Source organism: Callorhinus ursinus, unplaced genomic scaffold (assembly GCF_003265705.2).
Source record: "Callorhinus ursinus isolate GAN/ISIS: 27379988/994484 unplaced genomic scaffold, GSC_fseal_2.0 scaffold25, whole genome shotgun sequence".
NCBI classification, from domain to species: domain Eukaryota; kingdom Metazoa; phylum Chordata; class Mammalia; order Carnivora; family Otariidae; genus Callorhinus; species Callorhinus ursinus.
In genome coordinates, this window is record NW_027397087.1 from 39,685,391 (window position 1) to 39,701,215 (window position 15,825).

A 15,825-nucleotide genomic window follows, 5' to 3' on the forward strand; every position below is an offset into this window, starting at 1 on the left:
CTCCCACTCCCCTGCTTGTGTTCCCTCTCTCGCTGTGTCTCTGTCAAAAAATAAATAAAATCTTAAAAAAAAAATAAAACGAGATACCAACATATAGCTATTAAAATGGTTAAAATCCGTAACACTGATAACACCAAATGCTGATGTGGATTTAGAACAACAACTCTATTCACTGCTGGTGGGAATGAATGCAAAAATGATATAGCCACTATGGAAGACAGTTTTGTAGTTTCATAAAAACTATACTCTTACCAACAATTGAGTTGCTTGGTATTTACCCAAAGGAACTGAAAACGTACATCTGCTAAAAACCTGCACATGAATGTCTATGGCAGCTTTATTCATAATATTAAAATTTGGATGCAACTATGTCTTTCAGTTGGTGAGTGGATAAACAAACTGTAGTACATCCAGATAATGGATTGTTATTCATTGCTAAAAATAAATGAGTTATCAAGACATGAAAAGACATGGAGTAAACTTAAATGACTATTACTAAGTGAAAGATGTCAATCTAAAAAGGCTACATGCTATATGACCCCATCCATATGACATCCAGATTAGGCAAAATATGGAAACAGTAAAAAGATGAGTGACTGACAGATTAGAGGGGAGGTGGGGGTGAATAGACAGAACACAAAGATTTTTAGGGTAGTGAAACTACTTTGCACAATACTCCAACTGTGGATACATATCTTACATTTGTCAAATCCCATAGAAGGTACAACACCAAGAGTAACCCTGATGTAAACTAGGGTTTTGGGTGATGATTATGTCAATTAAGTTCACTGATTGTAACAAATGTATGATGTTGTTTGGAGATGTAGACAGTGGAGGAGATTGTGGCATGTGTGAGGACAGGGAATATGTGGGAATTCTTTGTACTTTCTGATTGCTTTTGTCATGAACCTAAAACTGCTATAAAATATAAAGTTTATTAATTAAAAAGTACCATAAATATTATATATTTAATGTTATAATTATACAATTTATAATAAGATAGTCCTGTTATAAACATGCTTAAGAATAAATACAACTGATTTTGATACGCATGCAATTTAACCAGAGTAGGTGAAAGTACAAAGACTTACTAGAGAATAGTCTACCAGCTGTGAACATTAAGCTACGAGCAGTCAGCAGGCTGTAGGCATTAATCAATATGTTTTACAGAGGGAATAAGGACACTGGCTAATCCCATCAGGCAGTTAACTGGGGTTCAGTTAAGTGAAATTCAGTTAAGAACTCTTTCACTGTAGGTTTTGATATGGTAGATGAGAAGAAAAAAGATAATTAAATACTTTCTTGGGTGGGGTAGTTAGTATGGGGGAGATAACTGGAATATACATATAAAGCTTAGGGTTACTTCAAGAGAAGGGCATAATGAGGTGTGTGTCTGGCTGGGGGTTAAGTGGTGGTGTGCAGAAAATATGGCTCTCTATTCTTAAAATGCAGAGCCTAGGCTCGTGTAAGTATAAATATTATTAATTTATATATATACATTTTTAAGATTTATTTTTTTTTAGAGAAAGAGTGAGAACAGAGGGAGAGGGAGAACCTTCAGCAGACTCCCCGGTTGAGTGTGGAGATGGATCTCAAGACCCTGAGACTGACCTGAGCCAAAATCAACAGTTGGATGCTTAATCGACTGAGCCACCCAGCTGCTCCTATTATTAATTTTTAAAAATTGTGGTAAGGTAGTGTAGGAATTATTTTTTTAAAAATTTAAAAAAGATTTTATTTATTTGTCAGAGAGAGAGAGGGGGCAGGGGCACAAACAAGGGGAAGCAGCAGGCAGCAGGAGAAGCAGGCTCCTTGCTCAGCAGGGAGCCCGATGCAGGACTTGATCACAGGACCCTGGGATCATGACCTTAGCTGAAGGCAGACGCTTAACTGACTTGAGCCACCCAGGAGTCCTGGTAGTGTAGGAATTAAACAATAAAGAAATGGATTCATTCACTCAACAAATATTTATTGAGTATCTAACATTCTAGGCCCTTCCTATGTACTGGGATACAAGTAGTGATCAAACAGGCCAAAATCCCTGCCCTCACACAGCTCACAGGACACTGGAACAGACAGATAAAAAACAAGATTAAAAACAAGTAAAATGAGGGCGCCTGGGTGGCTCAGTTGGTTAAGCGACTGCCTTCGGCTCGGGTCATGATCCTGGAGTCCCGGGATCGAGTCCCGCATCGGGCTCCCTGCTCGGCGGGGAGTCTGCTTCTCCCTCTGACCCTCTTCCCTCTCATGCCCTCTGTCTCTCATTCTCTCTCTCTCAAATAAATAAATAAAAAATCTTTAAAAAAAAAAAAACAAGTAAAATGAATAATGTCACATAGTGATGAGTACTAAGAAAAAACAGAGCCAGTAAAGAAGCCAGGACGAGTTCAAGGGAAGAGGGTGTCTGGAATTTTAAATAGAGGCCAGGAAAGACTTCCCTGAGGCCTGAAGGAGATGCAGGAGAGAGCGATGCATGTCTGTGAGGATAGAGTGGCCAGGGTGGGGCGACCATCCAGTGCAAAGGAGGATACTGAATGTGACCGAAGGAGGCAAATGTGGCTGGACAGAAATAGGGGCAAAAACAGTAGATGAGGTCTGAGAGCTGACCAGGGACCAGACAGCATAGGGCTTTGTAAATCATAGTAAGGACTCTGGCTTTTTACTCTGAGATGAGAAGCCACTAGAGGTTTTGAGTAAATAAGACATGCTATCTAACATTTTTATAGGCCCACTCTGGCTGCTGTTTTGAGAAAAAAATGAAGAGTAGAGAGGGTCAAGGGCGGATTTGGAAATCTACTGCAATAATCCATCTGAAAGATGATGGTGGCTTGGATCACAGTGGCAGTAGTAGAGGTGGTGAGAAGTGCTTAGATTCTTGATTTGAAGGTAGAACCAATTTCTCAGTTCAAAGTAACTGAAAAAAAATTAGGAATAAAATCTATAAGCTGTGGCCTGCATATATTTCAACGGTAGACTCATAACCTGTTTAGTGATAAAGGGTAGGGGCTATACTAGCAATATACTGCTTGCAATTTTTGTGAAGTTAAATATTATACAGTGTTTTTTGGGGCCACAAAGGACATAATCCAGCCCCATTTAATGCAAATGCGTGTAGAGTTTATATTTCACCAAAATATTTCTTGAGCACCTTTACTGTGTGACTAAGATCGTGCTTGGTGTCAAACGGTACATAGGTTTGCTTTATAGAATTTTACAGTCTCTTATGGTCCTTGGTCTAGAGAAACTATTCTCAAAACAACAAGAAATGGGGAGAAGAGGCCAGAATTAGAAACAAACATAAATCATCCATCTCTGTCTGTGATTTTTTTGAAGTAAAAGTTTTGCAAACTTTTGAGTCAGATATTTTCTTTTAAAAACATGGAAGTATTATATCATCAAAAGAAACCGAACACTGTTTAGATTTCCTTCTAGACAGTTTGATTACTGTATGTGAATTGTCCCCCCACAATGGAACCTTGATGGAGAACTGTTTTCATTAGGACACAATATGTGTTGTGAGAAAAAAGAAAACCCCAAACATCTAGAAATAGTTTCATATCGGGTGTAAAGCGCAGCAATAACATAGGGAAAATACCTCTTCCAAAGCAAGAATCTGTCATTTTACAAGCAGGGTGTTGCCTTTTGAGTTCACAGTCCACCTATCTGGTTTTTTCATGGTGGATGGTGGGTCCCAAGTGGCCCTTCCTACACAGGCTATCCAAGCACTGCTTTTATTATTAGTAAACAAGGAGATAACTGCCTAAGTAAGACAACTTCTGGCCCAGTACCGGAACTAAGAGCTCAAGTAATCCAATAAAACTTGGCATTACTTTCTCTGGGTAGAGTACTTTGCCAAACAATTTCCTGGGACACTTGGGTACTATGAAACAGTAAAAAGGTGGGTGTGTATGAGGTGGGGGGAGGAGGGGTGGGAGGAAGGTGGGGAAGAGGAACACCACAATGGGCATACTCCTGGTAGGAGGCCATATGATACACAAAAAGGTGTTTTCAACAACACGCAATGTTATAATCTAATTTTACATTTGGAAAACCAAAGCAATCAAGTATACAAAATACAGAAAGTTAATGTTCTTGTTTGGTGAAGACACATATTTTTTTCACTTACTTCTTGGTGATTCTCATGGAGGGTATACTAGAATAGAGGAATTTTATGTTTATCAAGAGGGGAAATGAGTTTTAAACGAGTCTGAAATCAGTTTTAAAGCTGAAAAATAAGGTCTTTCACAGTTTATTACATGTAACTATGATATGCATTGAAGACACAGAGTTAAATAAGATTGACAAGAAATTCTTGTCCTTTTACAGTTCATTGACGTAGTGGGGGACAGATGGACAAACAGTAAAAAAATGTAAAGGTTGTAGCTGATATGTGTAAAGATATTTATTTAAATCTAAGAGAAAAACAGGGAAGAGACAGATGAATTGAACAGATGGAGTGACCAGCTAACTGCTCATTATCATAATAAATTCACAGATGCTCTGGAGATCTGAAGGCAGCAGAAAATACCAGCTAAGTAAATGCCTGGGATGGAACACTTAGCACAGGGTACTCACATGTTTGGAATCCAGTTTCATATCAGGGAGGTAGGGAGGGTTCCTTTCTTGCTCTAAAACAAAATGGCTCAAGCCTAGAATCTGAGGAAAGCAATATATGAGAGAGCAGAAGAAACAAAGGTCCCTAGTATTTTGACCCAAACAAAAACTTAGTAGTTAACAGTTCTAGAGGAAAGGTCCTTATTGGTTCAAGGAACAGTGCTCCTCTATTTTCTTATATTTTACACTGTTCTCTTCAGCTCAAACCTGCAGCTGCGAAACAAGACTGCAAAGAAGAGATGGAAAGAATGTTCCTTTCTATTACAGGCAACAACTCCCAAACCTTTTACCCTTTCAAAGCCGATGAATACTAAAAGATGACCTGTTTTGAGAAGGAAAATTGGAGATCATTTATAAAAACTATAGTGTAAAAAAAAAGGAAAGAGACTCCATCAAAGTGTTCTTCATTTTAAACAACTCACAAATTAAATTCTCTTCCTAGGAAGAATTCCTAAAAGAAAAACAGAGAGCTTTGGGTAGTAGGGAATTTTTCTTCAGCCAAAAGTTGAAGACAAAAAACAAAACAAAACCAAACCCCAAAACATTTTAGTTGCAGGGGGCCAAGCAGTAATAGTCTTCATTACTTTGAACAGTAAAATGAAATTCAGTTTTCCCCACAAAACAAATAAGACATAATTGTAATGTGCTTAATAGAACAGTTTCAACTAAAAAGGAGAAAATTTAAAACAGAATTATATTTCTATATTTTGATTTTAAATCTTAAATCTTCACAATGCTCAGGGCTTCAGAAAGTAAATCAAATGGCCCCCAAATTCAACTTTGACATATTTAATGCTCCAGAAGTACAGTTTCCTAGGAACATTGTTCCTTTAAATACCCTACCCAATATGCTAAGGCTTTGCCCTTCATACACAGAACCTCTAGGCTCTCACCCACCCAGGCAATTCTGACCAAGTGTTTGGATGTTATCGTCCTGTGTTATTATAAGCTACTCATTTCATTTCCTTTTTTTTTTTTAAAGATTTTATTTATTTATTTGTCAAAGAAAAGAGAGAGCACACGCAGGGGGAGCGGCAGGCAGAGGGAGAGGGAGAAGCAGGCTCCCCGCTGAGCAGGGAGCCTGATTCGATTTGAGGCTTGATCCCAGGACCCTGGGATCATGACCTGGGCTGAAGGCAGACACTTAACCAATTGAGCCACCTAGGCGCCCCTTGTTTCCTTTGTTTTTAGGTGAAAAAAGGGAAGCAAACTGAGGATTTCAAAAGGGACGGGGGTGGGAGGATGGGGTAGCTGGGTGATGGGTATTAAGGAGGGCATGTGTTGTGATGAGCACTGGGTGTAACACACAACTAATGAATCGTTGGACACTACATCAAAAACTAATGATGTACTATATGGGGGCTAACTGAACATAATGAAAAAATACCCCACATTATCAGGTGTCTGGGTGGCTCAGTTGGTTAACTGTCTACTTTGGGCTCAGGTCATGATCTTGGGGTCCTGGGACCAAGCTCCGCATCGGGCTCCTTGCTCAGTGGGGAGTCTGCTTCTCCCTTTCCCTCTACCCTCTCCCCCCACAACCTGCTTGTGCTTGCTCTCTCTTAAATAAATACATAAATAAAATTCTTTAAAAAAAATAAAACCACATTATCTGTAACTCTAATTGAGGAGTAACCAGACTAATTAAATCACCTCAAAGATTCTTGGTATGTATTCACTAAAATCTGACAAATCTGTATTTCCAGAGTTGCCTATTGCTGTGCAGAGACTCACTTGTCTAGTAAGGCAGGACTAGGTCTCAGGGGGTAAGAATGTGCAGAATGATTTATTTTGCTCTTCTTTCTGCATTAAATGCACCCACTTGTGTTAGTGCAAGTTACTTCTGTCAAGAACAGAAATCCACAGGACCACCAAGAAGAAGCATTATATGATTATCTGCTTTCAATACCTTCATATGTAAAATGGGGCTAATACCTTCTCCATTTAACCCAAAAAGATGTGGTGAAGATCAAATAAATATTTCTTTACATGCTCTACAAACAATAAAAGAATGTGAAAGCTCTTTTTGCCAATCATGTTACAAAGTTTTCAAAGAAGTATATATGAGAAAGTATACTATACAGACTATAATTATATTAAAAGGCCATATACAAATGAAAAAAAGATTGGAAGGAAACACACCAAAATGCTCAAAGTAATTAGGGTGGTGGGATTACGAGTAATTACTTTCTACCTTTTGTTTTAACTCCCCAACATCCAGTCATATGGTTATGTTACTTTAAAGAAAGAGGAAAGTGCCATCAAGAATCATAGGCTTCTTAAACTTCAATTTAATTTCACACATAATACATGAATACAGTTTCATTTTAAAGTTTGACTACACATAAAGCTAAAATTCTCTTTGACCTGATTCTTCCCACTCCCCTCTCCAGAAAATATACCATTAGAGGAGTTAACAGCTTATTGCTGAAAGGAGCCTTCAAGAGAATTTCTAGTGATATATTCATTCTCTCTCTCTCTCAAATCAGAATTAGCCCTACAGGGCAGAGAAGAGTAAACATGTCTAGCAGGAAGAGCACGAGGGCACAGTTTATGAACTTAGCGTTTTATATTAAAAATTTCATTTAAATTCTGCATTTAATTTTATAGAACAGTGTTTAACACATGAATGTTTGAAACTCCAGGAGACCAGGGGAAGGCATCTTGTACTCTTAAAACAATAATACCTTTCCTTATGAGTGCAATACCACATAGCACAGATTAGGTTCACCTTCCTGGCAGATAACGGACACATTCTGATACCGAGAAAAAGAAGTGTTGTGACTTTCTAGTCCTTCTCTACTATACAGCAATATAATGAGAAATTCTACTATTGGCTAGAAATGTATGGTTAACTCAATTTATACTCTGTTATTTTTCCAGATAAAATTACACGACAATACACTGTAATTATCATACAAAAATCCCATTTAATTATGGGAAAATAGTCCATGACCATGAGTTTAATATAGCTTGGCATTTCCCTAAAAGGTTTAATTCTGAAAATTACAATACATCTGAGGTTGATCAATGTATATTCTTATGTCACTGGGAGAAAAAGTAAGAAGCTTTTTATAAATAAGTTATCATTTTACTTCTTGCTAATTTATCTTGAGATCTACTTCAAGCAGAATATACTTAATCCATTCCACTGTCATCTCTTTCCCTTCAGACTCCAAATCGAGTTAGATGGAAAAGCTCATCATTACAGTGTTTTTCCACAGAAGCATCTTCTCTGGAGGCATTTATTCTTATTACAAAGTCTCTCCAAATATCTAATTTGGTTCTGGGTGTTTAGTAACATTAGCATATTTAAAAGACAAAATTGATAACTTAAAATCAAGATGTGCCAATGTGAACTATGAGGAAATTCTATAACAAGTTCCCTCACAATTTTGGGGCAGGGGGAACCAAAGCACCTCAAATATTTGAGAAAGGATTTTGTGCCACATAATATAATCCTTTTGCTCAGGCAGGCAACCTGAGGTAGCAGAAAGAGCTCTGGAGTCAGGGAGTCTGGCTCTGAGTTCAGGCTATGACACCAAGTAACTGGTCTTCTGGGATCGCTAAACTCCTCCAGCCCCAGTTCCTTCATCGGCTAATGAAGGACAAATGAATTCAAATTTGTTCGTCACACAATGACAGAACACCATGAGATAGTACATTCATTATTCATTAAATGATATGAATTAAAAACAATTTTATAAACTAGCAGAAAATAGGAATATATTAAAAACTCAATATAAAATCACAACAATGAACATGTATGTACATACACAAACACAAAGTTCTGGAAGCACAGTATGTATTTCTGAATTCTTCTATTAGTATTTTTTGCTGTCTGGAAGTGAGTCATGGTTAAACCGAAGGCCCTGAAATCAGACTGCCTGGATTCAAATGCCATCTTTTATTTTCACCTATGGAAGTTGGGCAAGTTAATTATCTCTGAACCTGTTCTCTCATCTGTCAATGAGGATAATAATAGTACCTACTATAGAAGTTACTTGAAGAATTGAGCCATGTAAAGCAGGTAGTATGATATCTATCACATAGTAAGGGCCCAACAACAATAATGATAACAGTAATAGTAGCAAGCACTTATTGAGTGTTTACTATGTAACAGGTACTATTCTAAGAGTTTTACATGTATTACCCCATTTAATCTTCACAACTACCACCAGGTAGATACTATCATTAGCCCTTATTTTATAGTGAACTATCCACAGAGAAAATAAGTAATATAACCAAGTTAACTGTGGTAGTCACTATAGCTACTCACAAATATTTTTAGTTTTCCTTTCAGGAACACAGTAAGATTACACCATGGAACTCAGAGGGTCAACTCATAGTAGCAAGAGTCCAAAAGCTATTTTCCATGTTCCTCTCCTCCATTACAGTGACTGTGGTATATCAATGGAGTTTATGTCCTTGCCTAACTGACCAAAAATAGCATAGCCCCCTGTTAACCCAGTTTGGACAAGTAGCATGAGTGAGAAAAAAAGTCACTGAGATCCTGTAGTGGTTTGGTTATCATAGCAATAACCAAGTCTATCTTGATAGTAAATTTCAGATTTGGTATCATAATTATCTACTTATTTGCAGCTAATGCTGAAAGTTTAAGATTTAAATTATGGGAGAAAATAATAAAATTCTATGCATTTTTTTTTGATGTGTGAATCAATGAAAGTTTACCATTATCTAATTTAGTATCAGAATTTAAGAATTATTGGTCAAAATGTCTTCATAATCTTGGGCTAGGCAAAGACTTTTTAAAGAGGAAGCAAAGAGCACTAACCAGAGAAGAGAAAAATGATGAATTAGAGTTCACCAAAGTTAAGAATATCTGTTCATCAAAGACTATGTTAAGAGTGAAAAAGTAAGCCACAGACTGGGAAATAATATTTATAACACATATATCCCCTAAAGACTCATATTCAGAATGTATAAAGAACTCCTACAAATAAGTGACCCCTTTTTTTCCCAAAGGGAATAAAAATAAGGCAAGTGCTTCATAAAAGAGACCATCCGAATGATTAACAACCACAGAAAAAGACATACTACAACATATTCACCAAAATGGCTAAAATAAAAGACTGACAATACACAGTGCTGACAAGCATGAGAAGAAACTGAAATTCTCATATGTTGTTAGTGGGAATTCAAATGTGCCCAATCACTCTGGAAAACTGTTTGGCAACAACTGCTAAAATAAACCTATCCTATGAACCAGCAACTGCATTCCTAGTAATATATCTTAGAGAAATGACTGCTGATGTTCACGAAAAGACATGTGATAAGGATGTGCATAGCCCCATTATTAAAAACAGCCTCCAGCAGGGAGTCTGCTTCTCCCTCTGACCCTCTTCCCTCTCGTGCTCTCTCTCTCTCATTCTCTCTCTCTCAAATAAATAAATAAGAAATCTTAAAAAAAAAAAGGGCGCCTGGGTGGCTCAGTTGGTTAAGTGACTGCCTTTGGCTCAGGTCATGATCCTGGAGTCCCGGGATCGAGTCCCGCATCGGGCTCCCTGCTCAGCAGGGAGTCTGCTTCTCCCTCTAACCCTCTTCCCTCTCGTGCTCTCTATCTCTCATTCTGTCTCTCTCAAATAAATAAATAAGAAATCTTTAAAAAAAAATAAAAACAGCCTCAAAATGGAACCAACCTATGTTTTCATCAACAGTGGCAAGGTACATTATGATGTATTCCTACAATGAAATCAGTGAAACACTTGCACAGATTGAACTACTGCTACATGCAACATGGATGAACCTCACAGACAGAATGATGTCAGAAGAAGCCAGACCCAGAGAGTAAATATTCCATGAATCCATTTACATGATGTTTAAGTAAAGGTAAAACTACTCTTTGGGGAAAGAAATCAGCATAGCAGTTATCCGCGGTAGGGGGAGAGAAGGTACTGACTGGAGAAAATTATCCTGAAGTGCTGGAAATATTTGCAGATATATATGCACAAATTCATTGACTTGTTCACTGAAGATGTGTGTACTTTCCTGTAAATACCACAGTTTTAAAAAGTTAAAAGAAAAAAGGAAGCACTGGTTTAGGTAAGAATTCCAGTACTGAAAGTTCCCACAAAGATCACGAGGTCCAACTATACATCCAAGGCTCGGGTCTCAACCTGAATGTTACTCTTGGGAATGTCTGAAAAGCTCTGATCATTAGATTTTTCTTTATAATGAACCCCAAACCTATTCCCAAGGAGCTTCCACCCTTGGGTTCTCATTCTACTCTTTTGGGGACAAATAGAACAAGTGTGCTCCCTCTTCTAAATCATATTCTCTCAGTTATCCCAAGACTAATCTGATGCCTGATGAGATTCCTTTCAGCTCTAAAAATTCTAGAATTCTATATTTTTATTAGTCCACATTTCTTTCATTTGCTCTTTCTCTACATCTCTTTCAACTTTTACTTTACTCTTTCAACCAAAGTATTCTCAAGTTAAGCTTCAACCTGAGTAGATAACCAGCTGGTAGATTTTTACTCAAAATGTAAATTTTATTTTATTTTTTATTTATTTTTAAAAAATATTTATTTACTTGAGAGAGCGAGAATGAGAGAGAGAGAGTACATGAGAGGGGGGAGGGTCAGAGGGAGAAGCAGGCTCCCCGCTGAGCAGGGAGCCTGACGCGGGACTCAATCTTGGGAGTCTGGGATCATGACCTCAGCCGAAGGCAGTCGCCCAACCAACTGAGCCACCCAGGCGCCCACAAAATGTAAATTTTAAATGAAGGTCAATATTTACAATATATAGCTGGCCACATCTGTATGCTAATGAGAGCAGGAAGAAGGAACATCTCTCAATGCTTAATACATTAGAATACCAGAGTTCCTTATGAAAGATACCTAGCTCACTTGGATTTGGAGAATGCTTACCATTAAATGTTAAGGCTGGGAAGATGAGAAGTGTATTTTTAGACAAAGGATAAGTCAAGTCAATGGTGATTATTTTGGCCAGTACATACCAAATAAGGATGAATATATGGAAAACACTGGTTATGCCTAAAGTGATGAATCATAGTGTGCTTCATGAACAAACATAAAAGCATTTCTCTAACCTCAAAGAGCCAACTGAAGTATTCACGGAATTGTGTATTTTAAGGCATTCAAAAGTCTCTACAGAGTAAAGTTTAGGAGATAAACGTAAAACCAGAATGAGATTTTTCTCACACTCAAGATAATGTATGTTCTGGTAGTACTCAGGCATTCTGTTTAAAAAGCACAACACTAAATGTATGCCTGTATTATCATTTCATACCTATGATTGCCCTTTTACACTGCTACAACCTCATATTCTTACCATTTTGTCCTTTATTGAATGGACTAGAACAATAACCAAGACAGACTCAAGATTATCTATAAAATCTGCAATATGAATTATGCAAAATGAAATGTATTCATTTCATGACTATGAGGAAGTTTTGATGTAGAATATAAAGTAAGAACAAGAAGGAAGGCCTACTAATAGTAATGCTTTATTGTAATCTGGGAGAGGAATTCTTTTTTTTTAAATATTTTATTTATTTATTTGACAGAGAGAGAGAGAGAGAGCACAAGTAGGCAGAGAGGCAGGCAGAGGGGGAAGGAGAAGCGACACGGGGCTCGATCCCAGGACTCTGGGATCATGATCTGAGCTGAAGGCAGCCACTTAACCAACTGAAGCACCCGGGTGCCCCTGGGAGAGAAATTCTTGCATGGCTATGCTCTTCAAGACTAAAGGTGTCCTGAAATTGATGGTTTTATGGAGTTGGCAGAGAAATATGGATGGATTAAAAGCCTGAAGGCAGTAAAGGTCATCTATCAGACTGAACCAGGGAAATCCTAAACACATCTAAAGATTCTCATCAACAACAATGAACTGAAGGCTTAATCTGCACACTGCTCAATGATGTACTGAACTATAAAGGAGAAAGCTAAATGTGCCAGGGTATCTGACTGAGTTTAGCATTTGACATCAAACTCTCACCCTTTTTTTTTTTTAAGATTTTATTTATTTGAGAGAGAGTGAGAGAGAGAGCGAGCATGAGTGGGGTGAAGGGCAGAGGGAGAAGCAGACTCCCTGCTGTACAAGGAGTCTGATACGGGGCTTGATCCCGGGACTCCAGGATCATGACCTGAGCTGAAGGCAGACGTCTAACTGACTGAGCCAACCAAGTGCCCCAAACTCTCACACTTTTCTGAACTCTTCTGGAACTGCTGACTTTTTATTCATCGAATGCTTGGCACTTAAACTCTATTATCAGTAATCTTCCTTTAATGTGCTATAGGCAATTCATACTTAACAGCTATAAAACTGAATCCATAATCTTTTCCTCAAAATCTTTTCTATCCCCCATGTTCTCCATGTCAGCTGAGAGTACTCTACTCTGTCACTAAGGCTAAAAACCTGGAGTCCTTTTCAGCATTTCCCCTGGTCTTCCTGCCACAATGAATCCTTCACCAAACCCAGCTGATTCTGTCCTTTCTTCTATGTTCCTGTTAATTACTGTCTCAGTTAAAGCCTTTAGTTTTCTTGATCTGAGTACTCCCAACAGCCTCCTGCCTGCCTGTCCCTCCTGACTCCAACTTGTTTCCACACAACTACCAGTGATCATTCTAGAATAAAAATCTAATCATGCATATCATTCCTTGTTTAAAGTCATTCAAGAGGGCACCTGAGTGGCTTAGTCGTTAAGCATCTGCCTTCAGGTCAGATCATGATCCCAGGGTCCTGGGATCGAGCCCCGCATTGGGCTCTGCTTGGCAGGAAGCCTGCTTCTCTCTCTCCCACTCCCCCTGCTTGTGTTCCCTCTTGCTGTGTCTCTCTCTGTCATATAAATAAATAAAATCTTAAAAAAAAAATAAAGTCATTCAAGAGGCTACCCACTGTCTTTAGGTATTTTTACTTTTTTCATTTTAAAATTCTGTTTGAAAGCATAAAAGTCATGCTTGTTTTGAGCCTTTAAAAAATGTTTTACAATAAGGATACATTATTATATCATTAGAATAAGCAGTAACACTTGGCCCCGTAATAGGGAATGATCACCTTAAGCCAGTTCTGGGATCAGGAAAAGGAACATTTAAACGAAATAGAATGGAAGTTTATAGGGTGCTTGGGTGGCTCAGTTGAGTGTCCGACTCTTGATTTTGATTTTGGCTCAGGTCATGATCTCTGGGTTGTAAGATCAAGACCCTCGTCAGGATCCCCACTCAGCGGAGAGTCGGCTTGAGGATTCTCTCCCTCTGCCCCTCTCCACACTTGCACTCTCTTCTTCTCTCTCTAAAATAAAAATAAATAAATATTTTAAAAAAGTTTAAATTAAAACAATGTATTAAAAACTATATCTTCCCTACACTGAATTTATATCTTTAGTACCCTGTCTTTGTTCTTGCATGAAACATCTTACAAATGTATCCCCTAGGTTATAAGATGCATCTGGCTTGCTAATAAGACTGTCACATAGAGCTGGTAAATATTCAGGAAAAAAAAAATGCAGCCCTGACCTTCTTTTTAAGTAAATAAAAGAACAATAAACTATATCAAGTAGCTTGTGTCCAGGAAATAAACGTAATTATGAAAAGATAAGTGAGTATAAGATTTAAAGCTCCATGTACATCTTTAGTCTTCTACCTATGATGGAGTTTACTCTTAGTTTCTGAACTGGGAAGATTATTTTCCACAGTATCATATTTAAAACACACAGTTCAGCTCTTCAGATTAACAAATTATTCAGATAGAGTAATTTCTAGTCTCTCCCATAACCCTTTTAATTACAGTATCTGTGTTCTTTCCTGCAATACATTTCTGTTGCTATCAACTCCAAAATCTCTTGAGAGCAAATGCCATTCAGTATTATTATACATGCATTACCAAGAAGGTAGGAGAAGCTGTTAAACCAACTGAGATCCCATGATGCCAGTTTAATTTCAATCTGCCTTCCAGGCTCCCAAAACATGTCAGCACTATTGTAGTAAAGTAGGTTTTAAGTTTTGGGTGATGTGATTTGCTTGAAAGACAAACAGCAGAGTGTAGAGCAGACTATTATAGGTTATAGCAAAGTAAGTTCAGATCTGTAGCTACAATTTATTTTTTTTATTCATATTTACTAAGTAATGAAACAATAAACATGAAGCCCAGCTAAGAGCTGAACACTCCAGGTTACACACATGCTCCTAAGAGGGCACAGTTTAAAAAAAAAAAAGGAAGGATTTAAATAATAATTTAAGTGCTTAGGAGGAAAAAAGCTCTCACAATCATTATACTATACTCATAAAATGATGCACCACTGAACTTAAATCCACTTAATCTATTTGAAAAACAGTATTTTGAATTTCAAATCTTTGAATTCAAGCCTCCTATCGGATGATGATCAACTGCTAACTAACAGGATAGTGTCCTTGATATAAAAATGGTTGCTGTACCACTGGCTAAGCATTTTCTACTTTTTAAATACAAGGATCCAATTACACCAATTCATCGTTAGTCTTCCACCCAGTCCCCTTAGAGCAGCAATATTCATTTGTAGGGTAGCACTCTAAGATAGGATGCAAATAGAGATCAATTCCAATTCTATGCACCAGGATTATTTTATTACATGACAGACATTAAGCTACACACAAAAATTGAGTTGTAATTTCTAGTGTGCTAAGGTTTTACTTATCTAAAAAAACATTAAGCTTTTTGCAGAAATGAATACAACTCTAGAAACAGTGACACAGGCATAAAAGGTAAAGATTGTAAACAATACATGTACTCTGCTCCTTACCAATGATAGTGCTAAACAAATCAGAGAAGACACATAATTAGTAATGGCTGAAAGCTAGAAAGACATACTTGACCCAAGTCTTTCTTGGTACAATAAATGAATCTGTACACTACCCTCAGTATCATGTATTGCTAGAGAAAGATTTTAATTAAACGCCAGGGAGAAGAAATCTGCCAATTAGAATTTTGCAAGTAGTTTGTTTTGCTAGGAAATAAACGGCTAGCAGCTGACATTGTCTTTCTGGCAAAATAAAGCTGCTCTTTCCCCTTTTTTGAAATAAACATAAAAACCATTATGTTTATTTAATACACTCCCTAAATTGGCAATTAGCTTGGAAAGACTGTTTTTACATATGGCAGAGTTCCCTGTACTTAAATCTCCCCACCCCCTCAATAACCATAGTGTACCGTATTTGTATATTGCTATAGTACTATAAAAAGAAATTCAGTA

The 15,825-nt window shown here is 37.5% G+C and overlaps 1 protein-coding gene across 6 annotated transcripts in view; it reads right to left on the bottom strand.

Moving 5' to 3' along the window:
- Window positions 1–15,825, bottom strand: part of HMG20A (high mobility group 20A) — a 77,638-nt gene that overhangs the window by 41,649 nt on the left and 20,164 nt on the right. For 2 of the 6 annotated variants that reach the window (XM_025884008.2, XM_073877425.1), the window contains one exon: window positions 4,576–4,656. The exons of the other annotated variants lie outside the window; for them this stretch is intronic. The gene's annotated coding sequence lies outside the window, so the exon portion shown is untranslated. The remainder of the gene's footprint in view (window positions 1–4,575; window positions 4,657–15,825) is intronic. 6 annotated transcript variants of the gene reach the window in all.